The sequence below is a fragment of the Caloenas nicobarica genome, chromosome 29 (genome assembly GCF_036013445.1).
Source record: "Caloenas nicobarica isolate bCalNic1 chromosome 29, bCalNic1.hap1, whole genome shotgun sequence".
Taxonomy (NCBI): Eukaryota; Metazoa; Chordata; class Aves; order Columbiformes; family Columbidae; genus Caloenas; species Caloenas nicobarica.
In genome coordinates, this window is record NC_088273.1 from 1,212,917 (window position 1) to 1,230,703 (window position 17,787).

The 17,787-nt window shown below is 49.2% G+C and overlaps 1 pseudogene; it reads left to right on the forward strand.

Moving 5' to 3' along the window:
- Positions 1-8,852: 8,852 nt before the first annotated feature.
- LOC135999658 (olfactory receptor 14J1-like) lies at positions 8,853-11,954 on the forward strand (annotated as a pseudogene).
- Positions 11,955-17,787: the final 5,833 nt, after the last annotated feature.

Here is a 17,787-nt window from a genome sequence, read left to right on the forward strand (position 1 = left end):
TTGCCCTCAGTGGAACTCATTAATACTTCAAGGTACTCAGTACTTTTTTCTTCTGACTTTGACTTCTGGCAAGGTTTGTGCAATCTCCTCTCAGCACCTCAGTGAGTTTCAAGGGCTCAGCACCAAATGCACCATGGGGCTCATTACACTGAAGAAAGCTCTAAGAAACCATGTCTCTTCTTGTAATTGTCTTCTACTCTTGTACAGTGAATTAGAGAGTTTTCTTGGTGTAACTATGTAGAAAGATTTCAAAAAGCTTCTAATAAAAGCGTCTTTCTATTTTAAAGGGTGTATTTCATTAATTTTTCCGTTTAAAGAAAATATTCTATCAGTATTATATCGATCCAGGGTCTCTCCTGTGGAGGTCTGGACTGGTTGGAGAAGGTCTGACACTTGAGGTCTGACACTGTGTGGACAACCTTGCTCCTCACCTCCCCAACCCCATCATTTCTCTTATTGGCCACCTGGCACTTGCATCCCTTTTCCTTACACCAGACTTCTCCACTGCAGTCTGCAGCTGGATGTTCCAGCTCCTTTGCACCAGCTCCCACCTGCTCTCCTTGGAGACCTGGCTGCACACAGGCAAAGAGGGACTTTTCTTTCCTTTTGAACAAACAAAATAAAGCTGATAAGATTCATGATTAAAAGAAAGCACACTCCTCAACTGTATGCCAAGGACAAACTGCCACCAATGAGATTCACCATTCACAAGGCATAACCATGAGAAAATATTTTAGGCAGAAATGAATTACAAAATAAACACAATAAAAGAGTTGGCTAAAGACAGAATTAGACAGACTACCGAAAGAAAAGGAATCTTTTAACTCCTTGAAGCTGAAAGCAGCAACTGGATTGTTGACAAGAGTCCGAGTGACCAAAGAGTAAGAGGAAGGGAAATCCAGAGAGCAATCGCAAGTGCTTGTGTGCAGATGAGCTGCTGGAAATGGGACTTCAGACATGGTCAGTTTAGTTAGGGCAGGAAAAAATACATAAAAGATGAGGGAGATCGAATGCACAGCCTAAGACAGAGAGTGCTGAGAAGGGAAATCTTGTGGAAGATCAGAAATTCTCCTCTAGCTATTAATGCACATCCCGAAAAGTCTCATTTTGATGTCATGGGAAAAAACTGACATTTAAAGTATTCAAAACAAAGAAAAATAATTATAACACTAACAATGTTTGATGCTTAAAGTTGCAAGAAGACATTTCCTTCACTCTACGTCTTTCATTTGGTTTCTTTTTCCCTCCATTTTAAAAAAAATGTTCTCTAGATTTCGATCCTACCAAAGCCTACAGCATTAAGAGAGATAATCCTTGTATCTTGCACAGAGTGAAAGGCACCAAAAACTCCACTGCCCTGGACTGTCAATGCCCCTTTTTACCCTTGGCACAGAGTGAGTCGTGCTCAAAGCTCTTGGCCACTCTTGCCTGATGCAGGAAAGAAGGAGAAAAAGGTTAATTGAACTGTTCTTTTTTAAGATGGCCATGTTGGCAGTGATCTCAACAGACCTGTGTTATCTGTCTTTCTATGTGATCATAAGGAAAAATATGTATTTATGTGTTGGTAAATATATAGTAAAATATATAAGTGTTGCCAGTTACTCAGCAAAACACATTTCCTACCAGCATTCTCAAAGGAAGAGTCTTTCTTCTGAGGAATTGCTGTCTCCCAAGCCTCTGCGACTCGAGGCAGGAATCTGGAGGAGAACAACCAGCAGTGGGTGGGGATGAAGTCAGGGATCACTGGAACTAACACTCACTCTGTGCCAGAAAGTGACCAAAATGTATTTGGATAAAGCTCTGAGTAATCTGGTCTGACCCTGCTTTGAGCAGGAGGTTGGACAAGACACCTTCTGAGGACCTATCCAGTCTGGATGACGCTGTCCTTCCTTTCCCTTCAGGTTTTCTAGTAAGAGAGCACTCTCAGTTTCTCTCTGATCACAGAAATCATTCACATGAGGCACAGGGCTGCTTTACAAGTAACCAGAAACAGTCCTGACCACAACTTTTGCATCCCTTTTCATTTGCCCCAACCCAGCTTCTTCTTTTTTTCTGTGCTAATACCCTTCCAGAAAGAACAGGCCACCTTGTCAATCCTTTCAGAGCAGGTTGTTCAACAGCTGTCAACGTCCATGTACAGATTCTGCACATCAGCCAGGCATAAAGGCACCATTACAGAAATGGAGACGAGGAACTCGACCAGCTCCTTGAACCCAGGAATCAACCCACCTTGTCTCCTGAGATTCCCGGGAACACCTAAAGTTTAAGAACACAGAAGCGTGAGTCCTCGCTGAGTATCTCGGCTCATCTCCTGACCCATGTGGTGCTTCAGACTGTGAAGAGAATGAAAAGCAACTTTTTGACCGGGGTAGTTGATTTTAAACGCTGTCACACAGGGCAGATGAAGGGAGATCAGAACTCCAATCTCTGCTGCACTAAGAGGCTTGATACCCCATCCATACGTACATATCTCTGTGGTTCAGATAAAGGGTGGTCTTGCAAAAGTCACCCTTTGCGTCCCCAGGTGCACGGACACTGCTCATGTTCCTCTCCAGAGAGTGGCAGAGGCTGGATCACTTTCTCAGGAGAAACTCCTTGCTGGAAAGGCACAGCTATGGAGGTGGCTCAACAAGGTTTTATTGCATTTCACTCAGCATCAGATTTGATATATTTGGTACTTTTCTGGGATAACACCTGCACGGATGATCACATAAAGACAAGCATTCCATAAGAGCTGGTTATGAAGACCCTGACATGAACAAGAAAACTCACCATGAGGTCTGCAGGGAGCAAGAAAGATTATAACAAGCACCAGGAGGAACCAAGAAGTTCAAGTCATCTTCTGAAGAGTGAGAGGCCCTGAGCAGCAGTGACCGCCCATGTGTGGTGTGGGAGAGGGTCAGGGGATGTGAGGTAGAAAAGGGTGATGGCTGACGACGTTAGTAGATCCTTACAACCATGTCTGAGCCTGCAAGTGGAATGTGGTTGATGTCTGTGGGTGGAGGGGGAATAGGAGGAAGGTTTTTAGGGGATTATGGAAAGAAGGCAGGCTTCTCTTGGGCTAATCATATAAGGCAGTGACATTTGCATGCTGTGGGCATGGCTGTGCCTGGGAGATGGGGAATGGCTGCTGCTGGGGCTGGCTGTGCTCCGTCATGGCCCATGAGCTGACCTCGCTCTGCTCCTCTCTTACACTGCCCACACTTGGATGGTCCTCAGGAATCATCCATGAGCCTGGAGGAAGCACCAACCTCCTGGAGTGTTGGCCTGTTGCTGGATGACAAGAGCGAAAGGTTTGTGAGACACATGGGAGTGCAGGATGAGAGTGGTCTATGCGTAGCAGTGAGTGTGTTAAAGGCAAGAAGAAGACCTGAAGAGCATGGGCTGGTCATGTTAATGTGGAATAGACTGACTTCGGTTTTAATTTTAGGGCAGCAGAAGAAGGAACATGTGCATTTCAGTGCTGGGGCATGGATCCAAATTGAGGATTCAAGCAAGTTTGGGGCTGGGACAGCTTAGGTGATTGAGAACCATCGCCAGGTCTATGAAAGAAGCTGAATGGGTTTTGAGGACCTCACAGGCATTGCCAAATCCTCAGAAAACCAGAGCCTTGTGGTTAAAGGAACAGCACCTGGCACCAAACCCACACCCAAAACACAAATACCTTCACAATGACCACAGGCAGAGCCTGAGAAATATCAGAGAGAAATGATCTCCTTTGGCTGGTCCTGGGGTCAGGGCTCAGCCTTTCTGTCCTGGTTGAGACAGACAAACGACATAGACCAAGTTCTTCCAGGATGAAAGTAGTAGATGCCATTTATTGCCACAAGTGCATTTTTATACAGTTTTACCAATTCCTGTGTCTCTTCACTATCGGTTACAAGTTACAGCAGTAACATCTCATTGGCTGATTTTGCTATCATCAATGTTACTTTTCTACTCCCTTCTCTCTCACGGGTACACATTAATATGTCCGGATACTCCTTTACTCCCATCTTTCTCATGGGTAGGCCTTAATATCTTCAAGGCTGATCTTTGTTCCCATGCCCTCCGTCAGGGAATCCACGGACCCACCGTAGTCCCCCACACCATTCTGATGATGAACAGCCATGAAGGGCTCACCTGGCATCAGAGCGACCTGCACATCACCTTTACCACCTGTAGCCAGTGTCTCAAGGCTTTTGCTTCACCAGCCTCCAGGGACAGGGACCTCGACTGCTTGTTTCCTTCAGCACTGGGTCAGTGATAGCCCTTCGTGGGGTCCCAAACACCCTCACACACTTCAGTTTGTTTCTGCCTTTCACTTCATTAGAGGTTTGTTCATTCTTTCAGCATCTGCAGTTCAGGATCATGGCAGCAGAGGGCTCATTAACATCCAAAATGCTCTTACAAGCCAAGGCTCTGTGCAGCAGTTTCCTGAAGGCTTCGAGTCTGGTGTGGATGATTAGGGAGATTTCAGGAATAGCCAAACAGAGAGCATTTCCATAATAAATACAAATAAAGCCACATTTCTTCTATTTCCTTCCATGCTCGCCCTTCCCTCCCTTTCCAGAACAGGTGGTATCAGCAGCCTCCAGTTCATATGGATGTGGAGCATCTCCTGATAGAGACTGAATATGTCAGAAAAGTGGGTGCCTAAATCACCACGTGAGTGAGGAGATAGTCCAGGCCACCTCAAGAGGAGTCACATCCTCTGGACCAAAAGGCAGGTGTTCCTGGGAATCTCAGATGCCACAGCACAGCTATACCTGTGTTCAGGGAGCTGGTCAAATGACCCATCTGCTTTTCTGTAATCGTGTTTGAGTTTACTCAGGTAACCCCTGACTTGAGCCCCATCCACTCCTGGGTGTTCTCCAGACTCCTGCCTTCAGGAACAAAGTCCCGGGAGACCTTGCTGGTGAAGATGAAGACAAAGAAGCCATGAAGTACCTCAGTCCTGTCTGATTCTACTCTTAGGAAGTTCAGCAGCAGGCCCATGATTGCCCTGTCTCTTCTTTTACTGTAAGGAAGCTGTGTCAGCTCATCTTGCTGCCCTCAGCCTCCCCTGCAGGTATGAAATCCAGGGCAGCTTTGGCATCACTCCCTACATCTATAGACAAGGTTTCTAAATTCCCCCTTTGCAGCTTCCCCTGCTTCCACCTCCTGTGTGCTGCCTTTTAGCCCTGGAGCTCCATCAGTTCAGACAAGCAGCCTCACGAGATAAATGCTTCTTTTCATGGGTACTTGGAGACATCATTCTTGTGCTTGGAGCAGGCTGTTCTGTAAGGCCGATCAGATTTCCTGAGCTCCTTCACCCTTCATACCTACTTCGATGTCACCATCTCACCCACCATCCTCCAGTTATCATCTTCCAGGGGCCTCAGCTCCAATTTCTCATCCCTGACTGTTACATCCCTGACCAAATCTTTCTGGTTTGTAGGTGTGAAGTCCCACAGGGCACCTCACCTCACTGACCCCTCAGTCACCCCTGTCGGGAAGATGTTGTCAATGAGCTCCAAAACCCTCCTGGACGCCTGGTACCTTGCAGATATTGGAATATCTTAGGTCTGCAACAAGGAAACATGAGGCCTGGAAACATGACGCTTTTTTCATTTATCTGAAGGAGGCCTCATCTAATTCCTCTTCCTGATCAGGGAGCCTGTAGCTGATGTCCAGTCACCACAACATTGCCCATGTTGTTCTGCCCTCTCATGCTGACTCCTCAACGTTCAGCTGACATTGTCTCCATGCATTCCAAATGCTCTCCCACATGAAGGCAAAATTCCACTCTCTGTGTCCTGTAACTCCTCATGCTCTTGTCTTAGGAGAGACACCCTCATCAGGATAAGCCATCCGCATGCAAACATTAACAGCTGAGCAAATGGACCTTCAGTCAAGGGAGAGTCCAGACCTTGAGAATATCTGGGATTCGCCCATCAGAAAGTTCTGAAACTGAACAAGGAGAAGTGAGCAGTGCTGGGGAGGCTACAGTAATAGGGGAGAAGCCTGAGAGTGCTTGAAGGGTGGTTTCAGAGATGGTGGAGGTTTTCTTCATAGTGGGAAACAGCACGAGAAAGAAATAATGGCACACAGTGCAGCTGGCGAGGTCCAGGCCGGACATAAGCAGCAAGGAATGTGAGTGGAAGGGCAGTGCTGTGGTGGAGCAGGTCACCCAGAGGGAGTCTGCATCAGCCCAAGGCTTTGTGCTTCAAGGAACAGCTGGGGAGGACGGAGAGATCTCAGCAAAGGAAAGAAGATGCTCAGACAAGAGCAAGGTGGGGCAGCAGGGGGGATGTCTCCAGCCTGCAGGGAAAGAGGTGCAGGTGATGCCACAGCATAGGACAGGCTGTTGTGGAGATGGTCAAGGGATGTAAAAAGGCTGAAAGCCACCATCAGACATGAGCTCCTTCTCCCCTCAGCTATGGCTGTTGTGTCCACCTCTGCTGCCTGTGAGGAGACACCTTGTCCTTACAGCACAGGGGCCTCATGGCCTCCTTGTCCCCAGCCAGGAACCTGGGAGGTGTTGGACCATAGTCCTGCCCTTGGCCTTGCACAGCCCCACATCACAGTGTCCCAGGAAGAGCCCTGGGCAACGTGGGAGGGACAGGATCTGATTTCCCAGGGTCTGGGGGTCAGGGCTTGGCCCTTTGGTTAATGAAACACATCCAGTTTACTCAGCATCAGAGAGACCTTTACTTTGCTTTTCCTGACCTTTCATCATTGACTCCAGTTTTCTGCTCTAACTGTCCCTGGGGATGGTTTCTCAGTTGTGTTCCTCATTGAGACCCATTAACAATGCAAGAAAATTTAGACTTTGCATCTGAGTTTGACTTCTTGAGAGGTATCTTCAACTTCCTCTCAGGGTCTGATGTTCATGGACTCAGCACCAAAGCCACCAGAGGGGTCATTAAAGTGCCTGGGGCTGCTCCTGTGCTGCTGAGCTGGGCTGGGCTCCTGGGACAGAGGGAGCTCATGGCAAGCGGCAGCGCTGCAGAGAGACAGCTCTGCCCAGGAGCAGCTCCTCTGCAAAGCGCAGCAGGGCTGAGGGCTCTGCCTGGGGATCTCAGGGAGACGAGCAAGGCAGAGAGAGATTAAAGGTGGTCAGGAGGGGGAGGATGACTGAGAGCTCACTGGAGGAGAAATCTTTGCAGCCCTTGACACGGTAAGTCTCTGGGTGCAGGGCAATGCAGCTGTAGCTCCTGGAGGCATCCTCTAAATCTGGCACAAACGCAGCCTGTGGTATCTGAAAGAGCGGGCTCTTGTTCAGAAATTTCAAATACCCGTGCCCAGAGCTGTGTTTCAGAGCAGGGTCCCTGCACCCCGTGGGCTGCGTATCAGCTCAAGGACTCCACTGCTGGTCAGGGTCAGCACTAAGCCTGCCCATGGCGATCCCCATGGTTGTGTGTGGAGAAGTTCTGCATGGAAGGAACAATCTGTGTCAGGTCAGTGCAGGGTCCTTCTGTTCTTGAGAGAGCGCTGTGTGGGTCAGGGCTCCTCACAGCTCCAGACATCTGCCAGGCTACTTTTAAGAAAGCACAGCAAGGCAGGGGCTACCTGAAAGAGAAGAATCTTGTACCATCAATCACCTACTCTGAGTTGTCTGGGTGGGCAATAGGACACAGAAATTATTTTCTCAGTTCAGGAGGAGGAATGGAAATTCCAGAAATCTTACTCTGAGAGGTGAATAAAGCTGTGAGTATTACAACTAAACACACCCTGGCTTCCAGAAAGCATCAGGATGACTTTTCCAGCCTCATCAGGGCTGGTCTGATGTTCCCATCAGAGCCGGCCCACACAGAGCTGCCCCTGGGCAGTGCCCGGCTGCTGGGAGGGGTCTGCAGGGCAGAGCTGAGCACACAGCGGCTGGGATGGGGTCTGTGACACTGACAGGAGGAGACCTGGGCACAGAGACACAGCTGCAGGCAGAGACAGCTCCAGGCAGCAGAGCAGGGGCTGTTCAGGAGCTCTTCTGCTCCTGCTCTGCAGGTGGCTGCTGGGGGTTGTCTGCTGGGCAATGATCGGACTGTCCCTGTAGCACATCCCATCTCCAGGAGCCCTGACTCTGCTCTGCCTGTCCTGCTGGGCTCACCAGCTGCCCCCAGAAAGGCCCAGCTCTGCTGTAGGATGCCAGGAGTGCTGAGCCTTTCCTTGGGGTCCGCACTCTCCTGCCAGAGTCCTTTGCTTCTCTGGGTGAGGGGTCGTGTCCTGCTCTCTCCATCACATCTCCACCTCTGGGCTGGGGCAGAGAACAGTTTGCAGATCTGCCCTTTCAGACTGAGCTCCCCTGCTCCAGTATGAGTCTGTACTCATTTTTTGGGTTGCACAAGAAAAAGCACAGGGCAGATGAGTAAAAGACTGATGGACTCCACTGCTCTCCTGACTCTTCATTGAGCCACGGAAAACTGAGGCTTTTCGCCTGTCCTCTCTCAAGACTCTTCACATTTTCCCTCATGAAAATGAGGATTTTTCCCCCTCAACAGATATGGTGGTGACAAATAAAGGACACAGAGAAAATATTTATAAAGTCATGCTATGTCTCTCCTCTGCAGCCCACTCTTTACAGAATCATGAGTGCAGATATCGAACATTTCCAAGAAGCTGGATTACATCTGACATTCCTTGTGAACATTGGAGCTGTCATGAAGGAGCTCCCATTTTCCCACTGCAGCAGAGCAAAGCTGGTTATTTGGTAGCACATGGGCAGAGGTTCTGCTCCTCACAGCACACTCAGCCAGCACACACCAGAGAAATGAAATGCATTTCATATGGTGATTTCTGTGAAAAATGGAGTTGCTTTACTCAGAGGAGTCTATATCTCATGTTAAGTTATTGTTTCCTTTCTTTGAACAGAGCCCCAGGCTGAGAAACAGCAAATGTCCAACAGCAGCTCCATCACCCAGTTCCTCCTCCTGCCGTTCGCAGACACACGGGAGCTGCAGCTCTTGCACTTCTGGCTCTTCCTGGGCATCTACCTGGCTGCCCTCCTGGGCAACGGCCTCATCATCACCACCATAGCCTGTGACCAGCACCTCCACACCCCCATGTACTTCTTCCTCCTCAACCTCTCCCTCCTCGACCTGGGCTGCATCTCCACCACTGTACCCAAATCCATGGCCAACTCTCTGTGGGATACCAGGGTAATTTACTATGCAGGGTGTGCTACACAACTCTTTCTGTTTGTCTTTTTAGCTTCAGCAGAATTTTATATTCTCACCATCATGTCCTATGACCGCTACGCTGCCATCTGCAAACCCCTGCACTACGGGACCCTCCTGGGCAGCAGAGCTTGTGTCCACATGGCAGCAGCTGCCTGGGCCACTGGGTTTCTCTATGCTCTGCTGCACACGGCCAATACATTTTCACTGCCACTGTGCAAGGGCAATGCTGTGGGTCAGTTCTTCTGTGAAATCCCCCAGATCCTCAAGCTTTCCTGCTCAAACTCCTACCTCAGGGAAGCTTGGCTTCTTGTGATTGGCGTCTTTTCAGCTTTTATCTGTTTTATTTTCATTCTTTTCTCCTATGTGCAGATCTTCAGGGCTGTGTTGAGGATCCCCTCTGAGCAGGGACGGCACAAAGCCTTTTCCACCTGCCTCCCTCACCTGGCCGTGGTCTCCCTGTTTGTCAGCACTGCCATGTTTGCCTACGTGAAACCCCCCTCCATCTCCTCCTCATCCCTGGACCTGGTGGTGTCTGTTCTGTACTCGGTGGTGCCTCCAGCAGTGAACCCCCTCATCTACAGCATGAGGAACCAGGAGCTCCAGTATTCAGTGTGGAAATTGATAACTGCACTTTTACAATAAGAAACAGCAACAAACTCTCACCCTCTGCATAGCAGTTATAGTGTAACTCATTACATTCTCAGTGTTTCTTGTTGTTGTTGTGGTTGTGTTTCGTCATGATGTTGTCATCCCTTTCCTAATTCACTGTCTGCCTTTTTTTCTGACCAAGTGTCTATGGAAATGAGGAGCCCTTTTCTCTACTTTTTAAAAAAAATGTATAAAAGGCCCTGCAGTGTTTCATTTTGTTTTATTTTTCCCCTGATATCTTCTTTTAAGGCCTTTTTGGAGCTGCAGGGACAGTTTCTGTCTGCAGTGGTGGAGGGGAGCAGAGTCCCAGCCTGGCAGCGCTGCCAGGGAGCAGCAGCCCTTGGCCTTCCAGAGCTGTTCTCGTTCCACTCCCACACTCTCCTTCTCATCCCTTGTGTTGGTGCAAGGCCTGAGTGCTCTGGCAGCTTGGTCACCGTCCTGCTGTGTGTCAGTCCTGTGAGCGCAGGCAGGGACAGGCAATGGGCACTGCTGTGACAGAGCTGGCCTCAGAACAGCGTTCCATGAAGAATGGTGATCTGCTGAGTGCAGTCCTGGAAGTTTTAGGTCTTCTTTCATAGCTTTTCTCAAGAACATGCCCAAGAAAGTGGCCCACAGATGAAACACCATTGTGCAGCTGCACAGTGTGTGTGTGCAGGGCTGGGCACACAGCAGTGTCCTCTCACAGCCAGGCCTCCTGCCAGAGACCTGCAAGACCAGCAGAGCAGGGGCTGGGCTGTGCCCGTGTGCACTGGACACCCCTTCGGAAGGAGCCTCAGGTCAATCATCATGCACTGGCCCCTCACAACCACCTTTTCCAGCACTGACCCCTCACCCACAGAGGCTGTTCTTCCCTCCATGGATGGACACTGAATGAGTAGGTCAGCAGTTTGTGTTTGCTTTGTATAGATGAGATGTGAGCATGCACATCATGTACGTGAGGTGACATGAACCTGAGTATAACAAATACCATCAACTATTCCTGTGGGACAGACAAGATCTTGAGGTCACTTGGTGTTGGAAGTAACATCCCATTGTTAACTGCCGGAATGCAGCACTGGGATGTGCTTCCTTCAAGCGAGCTCCTTGTGTCCATTCTTCCTGCCACGGCACAAGTCAGATGAGTGCAGAGCAGGGTGACACACCACAGGGCTCAGGTGTCTCCTGCCCTTTGGGAGTGGCAACAGGAGGTCGAGAGGGACTCTGTGACACCTGGCTCTTTGTGTAAAAGGGACAGACTCTGTCTCTGAGCATCCCTGGGTGCATAAGGAGTCCATGAGGCCAGCTCAGATGTTGACACCTGACAGAACCTGGACATTTCTGTGTTTGACTACAGGAACAAAACCCATTTGACCAGTGAGATTCTTCTCAGCTGCCTTGGACAGGCTCATTGCACGTGTTCTTGTCTGCTACGTCACCCTTCCCATGATTCCGGATTGTGCTCTCAAAAGTGCCATAGAAACCAGAATGGTTCTGGGGTCCTTAGAAAATGCAGACCTCAAACCCATCTTCAAGAAGAGCAGGAATAGGAACTGGGAGAGTTACAGGCTGGTCACCCTACCTCCCTCCCTGGGAAAGGGATGGGACATGTCCTCCTACACCCATTTCCTGGAATGTGAAGGCAAAGGAAGGATTGCGGAACCCAAATGGACAGGGGAAAGAAAGGCATGTTGTGTACAGGGTGCTTGCAAGGCCTCAGCCATGGTGTCCTTCTGGGCCGAGTGGTGCTGATGGGGCTCGAGAAGTGGATGCTGGGTGGGATGCTGAACCATTAAGCCCAAATATCATGAGTGGTACAAAGTCCTCCATGCAACCAGTTGTGAGTGTCATCTCTCAGTGACTTGCACTTGGGCCAACACTGTTGAACATCTTTATTCTCCCCCTCTAAGATGTAACAGAGTGCACTTTCAGCACCTTTGAATATGATGCAAAGCTGGGTGGAGGCCTTGAGCAACCTCACCTGGTTGACCCTGCCCTGAGCAGGAGGGTGAGACAAGACGAGTGAGACAAGGGCTCTCTTCAAACCTGAGTTATTCTCTGATTTGAAAGAATTTTTGCCTTGGAGAGGTTTCTGGAGGAGAATAGGCAGAAGAATAGTAAAAAAAAAGAAAGGCAAAAGAGGAGATATAGAAGGTGTTAACAGAAATACAGCAGTTCCAGAGAAGAGTGCTTTTCATGCACATTGTTAGTAGGAAATATATTTGATGAATTTGAACAAGGTGAGGAAGCCAGATGGGTGTCTACAGCCGGCAGGGAAAGAGGGGCAGGTGTAGGACTGCGTAGAACATGCTTCAGTCTTGGTCAGGTCCTGGGTGCTAAGGAGGGGGATGGATGGGTGCTGGTATTATGAGGTCAGTTGTGTCTCAGAATCTCATAATCCAGTCAGAAGCGTGTGGCTGTGAAGGGGAATGTGAGATCAGTTCTGTCTCTGGAGGTGACAGGCCAGCAGCAGGGACATGGCTGGGAAAGAATCTCTGCCAAGGTACCCACAGGCCCTATCCAGGAAGAGGCCTTGGAGATGACTTGTCACGTCCATCCCACCTGAGAACATGATGGGACAGCAGCAGGAACATGGTCGTGTCTGTCAGAGAAGCTGAAAGGCCAACAGCAGTCATGGGATTTAGAAGATCGTGGTGAAGTTACTTCTCTCTGGTCAGGTAAAAAACCACAAGAAGCCTAACAGGTTGGGTTCCCTGCATGAAGGGCAGTTTCTTAGATGGTCGTGCTCTCCTTGGAAGTGGGAAGAAGCAGGGAAGAGTCAGAAAGTGCAACTTGGAAGGTGAGGAGTGGATATCAGGAGGAAGAAATGTGACTGGAAGGGCAGGGCTGTGGTGCAAGAGGTCACGCAGAGGGAGCTGGATCAGCCCATGGCTTTGTGTTCCAAAGAACAGCCAGTGAGGGTGCAGACACGTCAGTGAAGGGACAGAAATGCTGGGCTGAGAGCAGGTGGGGAGAGATGGGTGTCTACAGCCTGCAGGGAAAGAGGGGCAGGTGTAGGACCGTGTAGAACAGCCTGTGATGGAGATGGCAAAGGGAGCTGGCAAGGCTGGAAGGGACCAACAGAACCCAGGTCTCTGTCCCCTTGGCCATGGCAGTTGTCTGTGCCACTGAGGCCTAGGAGAAGACATGTTGTCCTCATGGCACTGGGGCCTCGTTGCCTCCTTGCAGCCCCATGGGGAAGCTGGAAGTTGTTGTACCAGTGTTGTCCTTCCCTCGGCCTTGCACACCCACATCCCACGGTCCCAGGAAGAGCCCTGAGCCGTGTGTGAGGGACAGGATCCCCCTTCCCTTTGCCTGGAGGTCATGGCTTCTCCTTTCTGCTTCAGAAAGCAAACCAAGGGGTTTCTCAGCATCAGAGCTGAGGAAAAGACTAAAAGGAGACCTCGTGGTGGCTACAGCTTCCTCACAAGGGGAGAAGGGAAGGTACTGATGTCTTCTCTATAGTGACCAATGAGAGAACCCAAGGGAATGGAAGGTAGATGTTGCAGGGAAAGTTTAGGTTGGAGATGAGGAAAAGGTTCTTCACGTAGAGGGTGCTGGACACTGGAGCAGGCTCCCCAGGGAGGTGTCACGGCCCCAAGCCTGACAGTGTTGAAGAAGAGACTGGACAACGTCCTCAGATACATGGTGTGAACTTTGGGGTTGTCCTGTGCAGGGACAGGAGTTGGATTCTATGATTCCTTGTGGGTCCTTTCTAATTCAGGCCATTCTATGATTCTATGAAATACTAGGTCAAAAATCCATATTTTCATTGTACAGATGAGTTGTAAACATACACATCATGTGCATGTCCATTGTGTACATGTGGTAGAGATGAACCCAAGTGAGCACAAATGCTATCAGCTATTCTTTGGGGTGCCATATATATCATTGGAATAGAGATAGTGTTCAGGGGTCAATTCCAATCTGCGTTATTGTATAACTCCATGAATCTTTGCCCTGAAGAGCTCTTTCAAGATGGAACAGACACAGGAAGAAGAAAAAAAAAAAAAGGCAGAAGCAGAGATATAAAGTGTACCCGGGTAAATAGAGCAGCTCCTCTGAGGAAAGTTTCTCCACTCAAACCCTTGATAGGAAATCTATTAGGTAAATTTGATGAAAGCAACTTAGTTTTATCTGCTCACACACTGGACCACAAGGAGGGTGATGGCTGGGTACGATGCCATGTGCTCAGCTGTGTCTCAGGAACTCCTAATCCAGTAGGAAGCCAATGGCTGTGGAGGGGACTGTGAGGTCACTTGTGCCTCTGCAGGAGACAGGCCAACAGCAGGAACATGGCTGGGAAAGGGACTGTGAGGTCACACATATGAGATGAACAATCGGGCCCAATCAGCATGATTTATGAAAGGCAGGTCCTGCCTGAGCAACCTGATCTCCTTCTATGTCAAGGTGACCGGCTTAGCAGATGAGGGAAAGTCTGTCGTGGGGGAGTGAATCCACCACACAGGCTGTGGATGTTGTGTACTTAGACTTGAGTAAAGCCTTTGACACTGTATCCCACAGCATTCTCCTGGAGAAGCTGCAGCTCATGGCCTGGATGGTGTATCTGCGATGGATAAAGAACTGGCTGGAGGGCTGGGCCAACAGAGTTGTGGTGAACGGAGCCAAATCCAGTTGCGACCGGTCATGAGTGGTGCTCCCCAGGGCTCAGTATTGGGGCCATCTCTTTATCAATGGTCTGGATGAGGGCATTGAGCGCACCCTCAGTATGTTTGCAGATGACACCAGGTTGGGTGGGAGTGTTGATCTGCTGGAGGGTAGGAAGGCTCTACGGACCGATATGGAGCTGCTGGTTCATTGGGCTGAGGTCAATTGTCTGAGGTGTAACAAGGCCAAGTGCCAGGGCCTGCCCTTGGGTCATAACAACCCCATGCAAGACTACAGGCTTGAGGAAGTGTGGCTGGAAAGCTGCCTGGTGGAAAAAGACCTGGGGGTGTTGATCGACAGCGACTGAACATGATCCAGCATGTCCCCAGGTGGCCAAAAAGGCTAATGGACTCCTGGAGCGCATCAAGAATACAGCAATGGGCAGAACCGGGGCAGTGATCATCCCCTTGTACTCAGCACTGGTGAGGCCAGAAGTTGAATCCTCGGTTCAGTTTTGGGCCCCTCACTTTAGGAAAGACCCTGAGGTGCTGGAGTGAGTGCAGAGGAGGGGACAAGGCTGTTGAGAGCCTGGAGCACAAGTCTTCTGAGGAGCAGCTGAGGGACTTGGGGGTGTTTAGCCTGGAGAACAGGAGGCTGAGGGGAGACCTTTCCCTCTCTACAACTATCTGAAAAGAGGTTGTAGCATGAAGAGTGTTGGTGTTCTTCTGAGTAGCAAGTGATAGGATGAGAGGAAATGGCCTCAGGTTGTGCCAGAGAAGGTTCAGAATTGGTATTAGGAAGCATTTTTTCATGGAAAAGGTTGTTAAGCAGTGGAACAGGCTGCCCAGGGAGTGCTTGAGTCACCATTCTTTGTTCCATAGCAGAGCTTCTAGGAGGATCTGTTTGATGTTCTTCCCAGGCACAGGTAAGAGGCTGACAGGTCAGTAGTTTTCAGGGTCCTCCTTTCTACAGCAGAGGAGAGAAACACTGCCACCCTCAAAGGGTAGTGCTGTGGTACAAGAAATCATCCAGAAGGAGCGTGAGATCAGTCCACCACCTTGTGTTTCAAGGAACAGAGCATGGGAGTGCAGACACATCAGTCAATGTACGGAAACTCCAGGGTGAGAGCAAGGGGAGAAAGCAAGTTGGGTGTCTACGGACTGCAGGGAAACAGAAGTAGCTGTGGGACAGTGTAGGACAACCTGTGGTGGAGATGGCAAAGGGCACTGGCAAGGCTGGATGTCACCAAGAGAACCCAAATCTTTGTCCCCATGGCTATGGCAATCTTCTCTGCCACCAAGGCCTATGAGGAGACATGTTGTCCTCAGGCACCGGGGGCACCTCATGGCCTCCTTGCACACCCCCAGGATGGCTGGGAACTGTCACACCATTGTCCTTCACTCGGCATCACACAGCCCACATCCCCCTGCCCCAGGAAGAGCCCTGAGCAATGGGTGGGTGAGGGACAGGATCTGCCTTCCCAGGGGCTGGGGGTCAGGCCTTGGCCTCTCTGCTTCATCCAACAAAACCAGGCTTTTCTCAGCACCTCAGCTGCCTGCACATGACCCTTTGTTTATCTGCCATCATGGCCTCCAATTCTCTGCTCTAACGAGTCCCTGGGGAGGCATTGCTGGTACTTGCCCTCAGTGGAACTCATTAATACTTCAAGGTACTTAGTACTTTTTTCTTCTGACTTTGACTTCTGGCAAGGTTTGTGCAATCTCCTCTCTAGCACCTCAGTGAGTTTCAAGGACTCAGCACCAAATGCACCATGGGGCTCATTACACTGAAGAAAGCTCTAAGAAACCATGTCTCCTCTTGTAATTGTCTTCTACTCTTCTACAGTGAATTAGAGAGTTTTCTTGGTGTAACTATGTAGAAAGATTTCAAAAAGCTTCTAATAAAAGCGTCTTTCTATTTTAAAGGGTGTATTTCATTAATTTTTCCGTTTAAAGAAAATATTCTATCAGTATTATATCGATCCAGGGTCTCTCCTGTGGAGGTCTGGACTGGTTGGAGAAGGTCTGACACTTGAGGTCTGACACTGTGTGGACAACCTTGCTCCTCACCTCCCCAACCCCATCATTTCTCTCATTGGCCACCTAGGACTTGCATCCCTTTTCCTTACCCCAGACTTCTCCACTGCAGGCTGCAGCTGGATGTTCCAGCTCCTTTGCAGCAGCTCCCACCTGCTCTCCTTGGAGACCTGGCTGCACACAGGCAAAGAGGGACTTTTCTTTCCTTTTGAACAAACAAAATAAAACTGATAAGATTCATGATTAAAAGAAAGCACACTCCTCAACTGTATGCCAAGGACAAACTGCCACCAATGAGATTCACCATTCACAAGGCATAACCATGAGAAAATATTTTAGGCAGAAATGAATTACAAAATAAACACAATAAAAGAGTTGGCTAAAGACAGAATTAGACAGACTACCGAAAGACAAGGAAGCTTTTACCTCCTTGAAGCTGAAAGCAGCAACTGGATTGTTGAGAGATGTCTGAGTGATCAAAGAGTAAGGGGAAGGGAAATCCAGAGAGCAATCACAAGTGATTGTCTGTAGATTAGTTGTTGGAAATGTGACTTCAGACATGGTCAGTTTAGTTAGGATGGGTGGAAATACATGAAAGATGAGGGAGATCAGATGCACAGCCTAACAGAGAGAGTGCTGGCAAGGCAAATCTAGTGGAAGATGAGAAGTTCTCCTCTTGCTCTAAATGCACATGCTGAAAAGTCTAATTTTGATCTCAAGGGAAAACACTGATATTTTATTTAAGGTATTTAATTTTTTCAGCTGATGATTTCCTGCTCCTGCTTTTAAAGACGTGTGCAAATGTCTCGCATTTTCAGGGCGAGCTCCATTGCCTGACCACAAGTATCCAGGGCCACCTCCAGAGGAGCCAGTGTCTCTGCAGTCTATGTCTGGACTGGTCGTTGTCACAGAGGACCCGCTGGAGACCAGAGCCCCTGGGAAGCTGCAGCTGGAGCCTGGGCAGAGGGTCCCAGGGCACCTACACTGGCACCACCCACCCCTGTCCCTGTAACTGCATCCCAGCCCAATATCATGATCACTTGCCTTTGCAAGCAGAGGCAGAACATAAAATCCCCCGGAGATCAGTATAGTAAAACAAGGCAAAACAAAGGAAGGAGGTTAACAATACCAGATATATTTGAAGCCTAAATCTGCAATAAGACTTGTCTTTCACTCTACATCTTTCATTCTATTTTTTATTGCTTAAAACAAAAAAAATGTTCTCAACATTTCCATCATATGGAAACCTACAGCATTCGAAACACTTTATTTTTGTCTTACACAGCCCAGGGCCCCAAAAGCTCCCTGCCAATAACTGTCCATGCCACTTCTTACTCTTGGCACAGAGTGAATCCCACTCTGAGGTTTTGGCGACACTTGCC